The sequence below is a fragment of the Eurosta solidaginis genome, chromosome X (genome assembly GCF_040869045.1).
Source record: "Eurosta solidaginis isolate ZX-2024a chromosome X, ASM4086904v1, whole genome shotgun sequence".
NCBI classification, from domain to species: domain Eukaryota; kingdom Metazoa; phylum Arthropoda; class Insecta; order Diptera; family Tephritidae; genus Eurosta; species Eurosta solidaginis.
Genome location: NC_090324.1, coordinates 173,544,130 through 173,558,494, shown reverse-complemented (window position 1 = coordinate 173,558,494; position 14,365 = coordinate 173,544,130). Strand labels below are relative to the sequence as shown.

At 42.0% G+C, this 14,365-nt stretch overlaps 1 pseudogene; it reads right to left on the bottom strand.

Annotated features, from left to right (window-relative positions):
- Positions 1–2,729: 2,729 nt before the first annotated feature.
- LOC137235263 (midnolin homolog) lies at positions 2,730–4,667 on the bottom strand (annotated as a pseudogene).
- Between the last annotated feature and the right edge of the window lie 9,698 nt (positions 4,668–14,365).

The window sequence follows — 14,365 nt, the reverse complement described above, 5'->3', positions numbered from 1 at the left end:
ATTTTAGAAATAAGTTTTTAAATTAGAAGACAATTTTTCTAAGCGGGGTCGCCCCTCGGCAGTGTTTGGCAAGCGCTCCGGGAGTATTTCTGCCATGAAAAGCTCTCAGTGAAAACTCATGTGCCTTGCAGATGCCGTTCGGAGTCGGCATAAAACATGTAGGTCCCGTCCGGCCAATTTGTAGGGAAAATCAAGATGAGCACGACGCAAATTGGAAGATAAGATCGGCCATAGATCTCTTCGGAGGTTATCGCGCCTTACATTTATTTATTTTTTTTCATTGTCCCATTAAATACTTAAATACCAAATATAAAGGAAAAGAATGTTCACCGCGCCATCAAAGATGGTTGCTGAAATTACAAGAGTTTAGTTATGAAATAGACTATATGAATGACAGGGACAATAAAGTGGCAGACTTTTTAAGTCGTTTGGAAAATTCACCTAAAATTAATGAGGAAAATGATAATGAGTCTAATTTCGAAATGTCAGACACTATACACTCGGCGGAAGAGGAGTTATTAGATCACGTTGTCATAAAGGAAGAAATAGTAAACAAATACAAAATCCAAATTATATTAACTTTTAGTCCGGTAAATGAAATTAAAAATATTCATAAAAGAAAAGTAATTGAAATAAATCCATTAGACGACGAAAACAAAATAAAAAACATTTTAGCAATAAGCGGGGTCGAATAGGGATATTTTCTGAAGTATCAAATTCCAATTATAATAAAATACAACTTATAATAATATCAATGTTTTCTCAAGATAACAAAATAAAATTTGTAAAATGTACAAAAAGGGCAATAGAAATAGAATAGAAGATCTTCATAAACAAATATCATTGTATCATAACAATGAATCTATGCATAGTGGTATAAATGAAACATATAATAATTTAAAAGACAAAATCTACTCCCCAAAATTTAAAGAACAAATTCAACTTATAATAGGCAATTGTCAAAAATTCCAGGAAATTAAATACAATAGAAAACCAATTAAACCAATTTTTCGTTTTACAGAAACCCCTACCGAAAAAAATTAAATTCTTCATATTGATATATTCCATTTTAAAAGATTATCCTTTGTCTCTTTCATTGATAAATTAACTAAATTTGCTACAACTTATGACATAATAGATCGAAATTGGAGATCAAAAAAGAAAATTATAATCGAGTAATTTGCTAAATTTGGGAAAAAAAAGAAAGTGGTAATGGATAACGAATTCAGAGCTGAGCAGTTAATTGAATACTTTAATAAAGAAAACATAGAAGTGCATTTGACTACTCCGAATAGTCATACCAGAAACGCAGATATCGAGAGACTCCACTCGACCCTGTTGGAAAAACTAACAGGTATCGACGATCCGGAGCTCTCTACTGAAATGAGGATTCAACTGGCGATAGGTAACTATAATGATCGTCATCACTCTAAAATTAAAGCTTCACCCAGATTTGCACTTTTTAATATTGATCCAAAACTTTTGTATAACAATATAAATGAAGTAAAACTACGACTTTCTGACGCACAAAATGAAAGAGCACTATCGCGCGGTACACCGGAAGGCTTCCGGACCAGTTGACTTCTGCAGGCTACACCATCGCCCATCGTGCGGCCTTTCATGCCCTTTGCGCCGACGGCTATCGTTCACATCGAATCGCGCAGGCACTTACACCTGGTTCGTGCCACTATCGATCTCTGCGCCACCAGCATAATCGGCGATGCAAATCTGGTACGCGATTGGAAATTGGAGCGCCAAGGGCCAGGGCAATGCACCCTTATTCTGCGTGGAAAGTTCGGTTCATCCACGCATGTCACCACCCAAGGCGCAGTGGTCAAAGGCCACTATCGCTTGAGTCCGCCGTCTAATGTGGACCCGAAGATTGCCGCGCCTTTTAAATTTATGCGACCAGTGGATCCGCAATTCTACCGCTCATCACCCATTCGGCTTACACTCGCCGCTGACATATATGCCGAAATGATGGTGAGCTGTACACCGGCATGTACAGTTGGCGGTCTCCTAACGCAACCGACCGTATTCGGGTTGGTGGTCTCAGGAGCCTGCCAGAAATAAAATTCCTGTCCTCACCGCCTCACACGCTGATATTCTTATACATACTTAAGTAAATACTGCACGTAATTCAAAACCACATACTTGTATTTAATAACTTCTTTTCTTTTTCCACAGGAGAGCGAAACGTGAGGCCAACCAGACGGCGTGCAGTGCTTGCAGTCTGCACCTGCATCGCCTTATTTCAATGCAGCGCTTTACTGGGCGTGTGATGACGTGGTATCCTTTTTTTTTCTTTTTTTGTTGCTTACGGCAAGCGGGCCTGTATATTTAGGTTACAGACCTAAATATATCTGCGCGCCCCCCCCCCCCCCCCTCTCTCTTCACATAATTAACTGCCAACCACACCTGTTTGTAGTCACTAGCACACAGGCATATGTGAGTGATAGTACGTATGCATATTTATGCTTTACCGCTGTGAGACCTCGGAATAGCAACTTTGTTGCCGGGAAACCCAACGAAGGTGCCGCATCGTGGGTTCATCGGTTTTTGTTGGAAAAAGGCTCGATCCCTTTGAATCCAGCAGCCGTCAAAGAAACAAAGATTTCCACGTAAGTGCCACTTTTTATAATATACTAAATATAATTTTTCCACAACAATTGTTAATACTTTCCTTAACATTTGTTGTTTTATTCTAATTGTTTATTAAAAATAAGCTATCACTTTGTCATTTTTGGTGTTTTATTTCTTCCCTTTTTTTCTCGCCTAACTATTCTATAGCAAATACGTGGGTGCGCGCCGTTGCCACCACTCATTAATACAATATGTATAACTGTAGAGATATCTCGTTTTGGACGGCCATAAGTATCTCGTAAAGCTGGATCTAATGTGCCTGAGGATGTACTTGAGTATATGCCTTTACCATGATTCTTCATAGACTCAATTAAAGCACCTAAGCCGCTTCATTTACGAGAATTCTCCTCACCACCACCAGATAAATCAATCTTATTGGTAATAACTTCTTTGAAAATTTTACGTAGCATCTGTGTTAGATTGCGCGATGCTTCAGCGAGAGTGCGTGAATCTGAGACAGCAACACCAAAATCATCTAGAGCACCGCTGCTTTAAGTGGCGGCCGATGTAGTTGAAGCTGGTAGAGATTGTGCTGTTGCTGCTGCCGCGGTTGCTGATGTGAGTGCTGGTGCAGTAACAAACATGGTTGCGTTTGTCGTGCTGCTATCAGCGTCAGCGCCCAAACCACTATCATCCAAACAGCTTTGTTGTGTTTTTTTCACTGGAGTGGGACGTGCCAAAGCACTAGGGGTAGCCTTAGTACCCAAAATGGTCGAAAGCGTCTTATGTTGTTGTTGTAGGTGCTGCTGCTGCTGATGTTGCTGGTGTCGATGGTGGTGGTGATGATGATGATGGTGGTGCTGGTAATGATGGCTAATGCCGCGATGCTTCGAGCGTGTTATTGGGTTGTTAGCAGTTTTGTGTAGAATAGCAGCAGTGTGTGAGGAGATGCTGCCTCCTGTAACTAGCTTCTGCAGCGACGGACTGCTTACCAAATGCTGTGGTGGAGCGATAGCGCCATCATCTATATTCTTGCAAGTATTTTTATCGTTTGCCGAGCCCCCGCTGAGACGTGTGCAAGGGCATGATGTTAGCTTAGCGGCGATAGGATCTGGGCATGCAGCTGCCACTGTAGTAGCGGTATTGGTGAAGCTGTTGTTGGCGCTTTCACTACCTGTAGCGACGTCGCCATTCTTAGTGATTGGTATACCCTTTATAGCCGCTGTTTTTATATGACTCGAAGCGAGGTTCGAAATTGATTTAATAGGTGACTGTTCGAGCAATGCAGATGTAGATGCAGCATTATCATTTGCTGCTGTTGCTTGCTGTGAGGTGGTGGTGTAGGTGGTAGTTGTTGATGCACGTATATTCTGATAGCTTGCAGGCGGAGTTGTTGTTGGAATAGAGTTATGCGCAGCAGAAGATGCTGCCAATGAGCCACCATTGTTACTTAATGTGTTAAAAACGCACTGAAGTAATTGTTGTACTAGCGTTTGGCCTCCGATCGGCGATGAAGTTAAGCGCGCAGGCTGCGACATAGCGATACTCTTGACAATACTTAGTAGATTTTCATAATCGCGCTTGCTCAGAAATTAACTGAGATCTGAGCTCTTCAAAGTACTACCAGATGCCGATTTCGTAGCTGCATGTGAGGTGGTGCTAACTGCATTATTACCAGATAATGATGATGAGCCTTCGATTATACGTCCCGTACCCATTGAAGAGTTAGCGTGTATTGATGACGAGCTAGTGGAGGAAACTACAGTTGTTGCTATTGAGTGGGTTATTCTAATTGACGATAATGACATTAAACACGATGGAGATGACGAACCACACCCTATACTTGTTTGCTCACTATTGCTATCCATAGTCTTAGGGTGAGGCGGTGGTTGCACCATTATATAAATAGGCTCTGTTGTATATCCACAAACATCACAATTATTTGAAACAACCCCATCATTTGTTGGCGCTGTAGCCGTTGAAGATGTGGTAGATGCTAAGGATGATTCTGTTCCACCACCGCCTCCAACAATAGCGTTCGTTGAAGACGGTCTGGTAACTTCGGAGTCTGTAGATTTTCCCATACCGTAATAATTTAACTGTTAGTTTTGTTTTTGTGCAAATATCCCGCTACTATGCTTTAGTTTTTCCGTTTCTTTTTCTTTTAATAAAGTTTTACACTTTTCAGTAGGTTGACTCATTTTTTCTTTTAAATTATTACACGCTTTCAAGTTTTCCGTTGGTCTTTCGAAACACTAACCAAAGGAGGTAAATTTTTTTTTCGTTATTTGCAATCACTTAACCACACAAACACACAAATTCGAATATCTGCATTCATACTTGAACGATGCTACGTTATCGCTCGATTTCCCCAAACCTTGTGGTATGGCTACGCGGCAGAAATGTACGATACAGTGACGCGTACGACTTGATAGGCTTCAAAAGTTAATGTTAAAAAATTGTTGAGTTAGCAGCAATAAATGGCTATGAAAAAAATCGTATCGATAAATTGATAAAAAAAACATTCGAACTTCCATCACAAAAATAATATGACAACCCTTTTCATACAAAATAATGAAATTAAAACAAATAAAATAACGCGCATACCTTATACATATTTTCCGACAATCACCAACAACTTGGTTAAAATATTTGGTAAACATAACATAAAAATAGTTTACATCATCTACGAATGCAGCGGTATTTATCAAATCAGCTGTACTGGCTGCGATGCAACAATACATAGGACCAACAAAAAGACAAATCTCTGTATGATTTAAAGAGCATGAGAAGCACACAAAAAACAAACAAACTCATCTCTCTGCAGTAGCAGCACACATGATTTCGAAGGCAGATGAACCATCCACACAAACCATCAGCGCATTAGAAGAGAATGCGGGCTTAATAAAAGCTGTATACAATAACAAAAAATTAGATGTATATTGTAGCATCGATAATACTTGGTAGTTATCGATAAGCATACTTTGTATCACCACTATGAACATTACTAAATAAAGACAGTTTAAATCATAAGCTAAAAGAGAAGATATCATGGCGCTGCGGACAAACTAGTAACTGAATTATTGAAATAAAATGAAATTAAGATCAAGAGAAATAAAGAGTCCAAAAAGAAAAGCGGACAGAAAAATTAATTGATTTGACCGTAAAGAAAATTGCAGTTGATTAATTAAAAAATTGTGAAGCTGCAACAAAGGTAACTGCAAAAGTGATTAAAAACGAAAATCAAGTGAAAAAACAAGAGCGTGAAACTTGTTACCATAAACACATGGCCGAAGAATTCGGCAACTCAGCCTTGACACTTGAAAACAATTCATTGCCAGAAAACACGATTGCTATAAAAATTGGTGACTTCGTAAGAAAGCCCGAGCCTTTGCAAATTGATGGGAATTTATCAGAAAACTTGCGAAGATTTAAAGAAATTTTGACATATATATGCAAGCAGCAGAATTAAATACAAAGCCAGATGCTGTTAAAATTAATGTTTTCTTGAATATAATTGGTGAGCGGGGTATTGACAAATGCAGAACAAGCAATTTATCAAGCGGTAACAAAAACCTTTGCAGATTTTTGTGAACCGAAAAAGAATGCCGTATATGAGCGCTTTATATTGTACCAACGCAAGCAAAAAGATGGAAACTTTTCGATTAATGTTTAATGGACATAAAACGGTTAGTAAAAAATTGTGAATTCGGGGAAAATGAGAGTGAAATGTTGAGATTTCAAATCGCTTTGGGTGTCTCAGACAATAATTTGCAAATGCGTTTATTGGAAGTATAAAATTTAACATAAGAAGCATCCGTGGATAAAAGCAGAGCGAAGGAAACAACGAAATAGCAAGCACAAACAATGAATCGCACGACCGAACCAGGATTGGGATTCAAGGGGTTGTGTAGCGCAACCCTCTCAAGGCGTTGCCAGCGCAATATATAACTTCTCCAACCCAATTGTCATCCCCACCTACCTGCGGCGAATCCTGTTTCATTAACAGGCGAAGCTTTGGCGACACCAAGCTCCTTATGGAACTAGGGGGTGGAGAGGGAGGGATGGCCTTGAAGGTTTAATGTGGTCATATAAATCGTTCCAGAGATTCGGGTTAGTACCTTAATGGTGCCTTGTTGCCGGAACATACCGGATATGTATCCGGTAAAGAACTATTAGCATCGATAACACACCCCAAAGCCTTCAGGGAGTGTCTTTATCGTTAAACAACAAAAACAACGGAAAAAATTAGTGAAATTCACCACCGCAATAAACTTGAAGAGAATTGAAGAAAATATCGCAATAAACAACATCCACTAACAAGAGTACTAATAAGTATGTACAAGATAAATGCAAATATTGTAACTATAAACATAGGAAGGAAAATTGCCCAACCTATGGGGAAACGTATAAAAATTGTTTAAATAAATCATTTCGCTTCAATTTGTAAGTCAGATGAGATAAAACATGTGCAAACCATTAATGAATCAGATTTTTACGAAAATTTTGAATTTTATATTCATTCGTTAAAGCAAACAAATATTTCTTCAGTAGTTGTAAAACCTGTCGACTGCAGTGCAAATACAGCCAACAGAAAAGTGTCGTTGTGGAAGGAGATATCCAGGTAGGTGGAAAATTAGTCTCATTCAAAGTAGATACAGGATCGAGCGTAACAATCCTTCCAAATATACTATTGGATATTGTTGCTCCCAACTACAAACTAAAGCCGTCTAGATCTATACTTCGTTCCTTTGGAGGAGGAGTTGTAAAACCAACTGGATTATGTCAACTTCATTGTAAATTGCATAATGAGAAGAAAAACATTGAAATTGAAATTGTTGACATAGACACAGTGCCTTCTCTGGGGCTGACTGCTCGCGTTGCTTTTGGTTTGGTGGACATTGCACGTACCCAGAAACAAACAGCAAGAAACAAATTTTTATAAATGCGGTGGCGAGAGAAGAAGATCAAAAATTTGTTGAAGATCAGTATTCGGATTTATTTAAGAGTTTGGGAAGATTTAATAAAATATATAAAATTCATATAAAACAAAATTCAAAGAAAAGCTGGATGAGTCAAAGAAAAATGGGATAATTTCTAGGGCAGATACTAACGAATAGGTTCATTAGATAGCTTTAGTTATGAAGAAACACAGGAAAGATTTAAGTATCGACCCATCCGACTTAAATGGCAGCGTAGCCGATGAGAGTTTTTGATACCGACCTTAGAATATCTTACAACAAGATTAGAAGGGGTGAAGTACTTTAGTGTACTGGACCTGAAAGATGGTTCCTGGAACGTGGTACTAGATGAGGTTGTGAGGACCAAATATTGCCAACAAATTTGGCCCACACAACACTGTCATAGCAACACAATATACGGCTGAGCGAAGGCAGCAACATACGACACTAGCACCGCACAATGAAGCTGACGAAGCCAGCAACACAATCACACAATAAACATATCAAATTAAACACATGAATACAACACGCAATAGGCTAGGCCATACCCACTTCAACCACAACATCAAACAACAATATACTCAAGCCATGCGACAACAACAACTATAGATCCTATCGACACACGACCGATCGTAACAACACGGTCGCAACACGTCGGCGAGCAAACCAAAATCATCAACACATGCATTATGATTACCGAAGTATATAATAACAACCACCACAGCAAGAAAATAGGTCAGTGAGTACAAAGCCGTGAAAGTGGCAAGTGGAGGCGGACAGTTCGTTACACTACCAGTGAACCGATATACCAACGCGAGTGAGTACAGCAGAAGCCACGCCGACGTCAGTCAACCATACCAGGGGCAGAGCCATTAACGCCGACGCCACCTATCGACGCCAGCAACGGTACAGCCGGGCACTAAGTCGGATCTACGGACGGAGGCGATAGCTCGTGTAAGGAGGTTTCTTCAACGCGAGACATCTCGACCGCGAGGCGACCCATAAGGTGCTACAGAACTGCGACGCCAGCGTCACTGCACCGTCAACGGGCCCCCCAGTAACCGCATACCCATCGTCAATGAGCTTTATCGGTGACTGCATATCTTTTATTTTCAAGCGTCCTCAGTAACTATCTACTAACCGCGACGCCAGCGTAAACAGCGACAGAACGCTATCATCGTGCGTCCTCAGTGACTAAATATTAACCGCGTCGCCAACGAGCGTCCCCAGTGGTCGCATACCCATTATCATCGAGCGTCCTCGGTGACCGCATATCATTTTTAGCGTCTCCAAGTGACGAAATACTAATCACGACAGTCAGCGCAACGCCAGCGCCAGTGGGAACAGAACGTCACCAACGAGCGTCCCCAGTGACCGCATACTTAGCACGACAGCCAACGCAGCGACGAACGCCAGCGTAGGCACGCCACTAAGGCGTCCCATAACCACGCGCTAACGGGACCCGGTGGACCGTTAGCCAATACAAAAGCATAATACAAAAAGCAAATACATACAGCAGAGTAATAACAACATAAGCAAGCACGCCAGCAGGCACGCCAACGGGACTCGGGTGAACCGTTACCCACGCCGATACCAAACACCAAATAAAGTGAAGAATTGAATTTAAATGAAATTCTAGGCTTATAAATAATTAAGTTAAATAAAGTGAATTTGTACGACTTGAAAAATTACCCCAAAGTATAAATTTATTGTACGGAACCCTGGACACGGCGAGTATACCCCAGCAATTAGTTAAGAAGCATCGAGGCAGAGGGAAAGCCTCGTTACAATTGGCGCCCGAACAGGGACTCTCCAAGTCGTATAACTTAATATTCAGCGGGAAAAATCCCCGAGAAAAATGTACAAGATGACTGAGCCACTTGATGCAACGTGGCTGGATAACGTCGCAAAAGAGCAGGTGGTGACCATAGGCCAAGCACTAGATATCGAGCACACAGGTACAACGCGAGAAATCTGAAAGAGGATAGTTTTAACAGTTTCCAAGGCACCGACCAACTACGAGATATACGAAAAATTCATACCTATGGAGGCTACACATAGGGCCAAGGAAACCAACTCGGAGAACGAGAGTGGATCAAAGATACCAATCTCACCGACTCCAAGAGTAACGGGAGCGAGAGGTCCCACAAAGACACGGGAACCGACACAATTTACATTTCCGACACAGAACCTACAACCATCACCCCAGTATCCACGCGTAGCACCGGACACCCGAAGGATGTGATAGGCCAACGTAATGAGGCATCGGCCCTCGTAATCATCGACCAAGTACGGAAGTGGTCAGTGAAATACGATGGTGGACGGGATCCCCTCGCCATCATAGAACGTTTGGAAGGGTTGTCAGAAGTATACATGGTAAGTGTAGACCTCCTCCCGAAAACGATGCCGGAGTAACTTTGCAACACCGCCCCCCCCCCCCCATGGTACCACAACAACAACGAACACGTATGTGATTTCCTCCGATTTTTCTTACCGGCCAGATATTTCGAGCATCTAGAGGACAACATACGGCAGCGAAAGCAACACGCACGGGAGAAGTACAAGGATTACGTGCTTGCAGCACAAAACTTGATGGGGTCCGCCGGTTGCAGTAAAGAGCAACGGCTAGAAAGTATATTCTGAAACAGCCACCCGGATTACCTACTATATATCCGTCGACGAGATTTCAAGAGTTTAGCGGAACTTCTCACCCTCGCAGAATACTATGAGGGCATCCACGAAGGCCATCGACGGCCGTCAGAAATACCACGACGGGAGATGGTGAGACAATTCGTAAGCGAGAAAGCAATGATCGCAAGATCACCTCATCAGCAGCCAACACAAGATACGATTCCAAACATGCAGCACCACTCCCCACCCAGAACACCCAACAGCGTATGCAGAAGGTGTGGCCAAGAAGGGCACTACACTGACAGATGTCGAAATAGGAGAAAGTTATTCTGTTGGGAATGCGGTCAGCCTCATGTACGAACAATAGAATGTGTGCCGGCGACGAACAGTCAGAAAACGAGACAGGGATACACCAAGGACAAGGCGCTGTGAATCCACAAGTTCCGGCGCCGACATACCAGTAACCATGCACCAAGAGCATGGCCGTGTCTATGCTCTAGTCCAAATTGGCGGACAACCAATTGAAGCCGTCATCGACACCGGGGCCTCACGAAGGTTCATATCAACCGTCGTAGCAGAATGCATAGTAAACTCAGGAGGCGGAGAAAGGGTAGCCGAAGCCCTCCAAATAACCATGGCCGACGGTACTAGCAGCCACATCTTCGATGCCATACGGACGGAAGTACGCCTCGGCGAATCGTCGCACCACACCGTATTACACGTTATGCCTGGGGCCATTGATGATATCATAATCGGCCTAGACGCGCTAGGGGGCATAGGAGCTACAGTATCCTGCGGAGGAAGCCACATCGTTTTGGCAGAACTGTTTAGGCAAAACACATCCACCCCAAGTGTTATCACACCACAAGTGGCGAACAGTAAAAGAGAACCTCTTACTACGAACGGTGCCCCACACAAGAAGACCAAAAGAAGACGCTCAAGGCGGATCAAAACAAGAGGTGAGAAAGCCGACAGAAAAATCATGACAGTTCCAACACGCAAGCCTCCGGCAACGTGGCTTACTCGGACTGCCATCACAGCAACAACCTGGGTCGGTTAATAAAATCAACACATTCAGTTTCCAGCAATGAAAATAACTGCGTCACTTTCGATTGTTCCGAAACATGGCAAGGATTGCCCGGGGGCTCGAAACTAGCAGCACAATCCAGTCAACTGAGTACCGGTAACCCAATCCCAAATGTACAACAAAATCACTACGCGCCGACCTTTATCACACGCCTCGAACAAAGTCATGGTACCAGGGAAACATACAATAAAAATCACCCGAACGTAGCAGATGCACTGTCCCGATAGCCATTGGAGAACATACTACAGGCCAGGACAAAGAATCCACAATGTAAGTGGTGGCAGCGACGCGTCGATGAAGTACACACCAACCCGGACAACTCTACCGCCACTTTCCATGCCGATCCCACGACGAGGATACAGTACCGTGGAAGTTATGCGTACCAACACCGCTCCGGCAGGGTATACTAGTGAAAGTGGCAAGTCGATGCGGATAGTTCGTTACACTACCAGTGAACCAATATACCAACGCGAGTGAGTACAGATTTCACAAAAAACCACACCGACGTCAGTCACACATACCAGCGGCAGAGCCATCAACGCCGACGCCAGCAAAGGTACAGCCCGGCAAGGTGAGTATAAGTCGGATCTACGGACGGAGGCGATAGCTCGTGTAAGGTTTCTTCAACACGTGACACCAGCACCCTACGTAGACGCAGACTGAGCTGTAAGCGAGTGTGTGTGTTTCCCCGTCACTTAACGCTTAAGGCTACGCTCCGCCGACTCATCACAGTCGATCGCTGCAGGCCAACAACGCCAACAAAGGGTATAGCCTGGCATTGTGAACGTAAATCGGATCTACGGACGGGAGGCGATAGCTTGTGTAAGGAGGTTTCTTCAACACAAGACATCATCACCCTACGTAGAAGACGATTGAGCTGTAAGTGAGTGTGTGGGTTTCCCCATCACTGAGCGCTTAAGGCTGCGCTCCGCGGATTCATCACAGTCGAACGTGAGGTGACCCGTTTTCGCTAGAGGCCAACAACGCCAACAAATGGTATAGCCCGGCTTTGTGAACGTAAATCGGATCTACGGACGGGAGGCGATAGCTTGTGTAAGGAGGTTTCTTCAACACAAGACATCATGACCCTACGTAGAAAACGATTGAGCTGTAACTGAGTGTGTGGGTTTCCCCGTCACTGAACGCTTAAGACTGCGCTCCGCCGATTCATCACAGTCGACCGCGAGGCGACCCATAAGGTGCTACATAACTGCGACGCCAGCGCCACCGCGCCGTCAACGAGCCCCCCAGTAACCGCATACCCATCGTCCATGAGCTTCCTCGGTGACTGCATATCTTTTATTTTCAAGTGCCCTCAGTACCTACCTACTAGCCACGACGCCAGCGTCAACAGCGACAGAACGCTATCATCGTGCGTCCTCAGTGACTAAATATTAACCGCGACGCCAGTGTCAACGCGTCGCCAACGAGCGTCCCCAGTGGACGCATACCCATTATCATCGATCGTCCTCGGTGACCGCATATCATTTTTAGCGTCTCCAAGTGACGAAATACTAATCACGACAGTCAGCGCAACGCCAGCGCCAACGGCAACAGAGCGTCCCCAACGAGCGTCCCCAGTGACCGCATACTTACCACGATAGCCAACGCAGCATCAAACGCCAGCTATAAAAGGTTAATAAAAGAGTAGTCGGTTTTGTGAGGTGTAAGTGTCAATGAGCGAATGCTTCTTCATTCAAATATTGTCAGCTTATTTATACTAAATTATTCTAAACATATTCTTACATACATATTTACTTTAAGCATACATATTTACCTTAAGCATACATACTTACATACATATTTACAACTCGACACAAAATATGTGGCTACACATCTGTGTTGGGTTGTGACTTCTGTGGGAAATGCAATGTCAGCAAATTTGCCGGTATGCAAATTTGGGTTAGTTGAGCGTTGTATACGCACATGTATTAAATCGTGTGAATTGCTCTGTCAGCAACAATTAGCAGATGCCTTTTTTGTGTTGATGAAAATTTAGACTCTTTTTGTTACAGGGTAGCATATTAACTGATTTACTTATTTGGCATTGAAATTGTTGGCTGTTTACACTACATCTCCCTTTTGTCAGAATGCTTATGCATTTGGAGATTGCATGAGCATTCTATTTTTATTTAGTTAAGTATAAATTAATTCTATATTTTGTATTTTATGTTTGTAGGTTGAAAGTTTACTTATTCTATTAATTGAAGTCTACTTTTTTGTATTATTATTTTCTTATTATTTATGATATTGCTATTTTCTATGCTACTGGGAAATTTTTGCTTATCATTATTTCCTATTCTAGACGGGATTAAAGTGTAATTATTTTTAAAATTGATATTTTCTACTTTATGGGGCATTAGAGTAAAATTATTGTTTTTATCAATTTTTTGTACCTTATAGGGACCTTTATATCTACTATCTATCTTATGACCTGTTTCACTTTTTACTAACACTACATCTCCTATATTTATTTCCTTATATTGAATATTTTTATCATAACTAATCTTTTGTTTTTCTTTAGCCTCCTCTACTAATTTAAAGGCTCTATCCTGTGCTATTTGTAACCTATATTTAATTTCTTTATCGTAAGCCTCATAATTGTATAATGGGCTTACTGTATTTTCTTGTAAAAATTCGTAAGTCTCGGGTTTTTTGCCAAAGATCAATAATTATGGACTGTAGATGGGGTAGAATTGTAACAATATGCAAAATAATGTAGAATGTTTTTGGCCGTTGATATAAAATATTTTAAAATTTTATTGACCTCAAGGCCGGTTTTAAATAAAACAAATAAATATGTTATTGTTTTAATTTATTTTCACTCAATATTTCGAATTCAGTTTGAATTCATTATCAGGAGCTAGAAATACACAAAAAGATAGCGAAGAACTCTTGACAAGCAAACTTAAAACGACCATCAAAAACACACAAGTGAATAAATACGAAAGTCTTAAACATAAACAAACACAACTCCTGAACATTAGGGTGGTACCAAAATGGATATGCAACATAACAAATATAAAAGTACCCACCAACATTCAATGGCTTCTTTCCCTAGGCCCTAAGTACGCACTTCCCACAGATGTTAATAAGTTCCCAC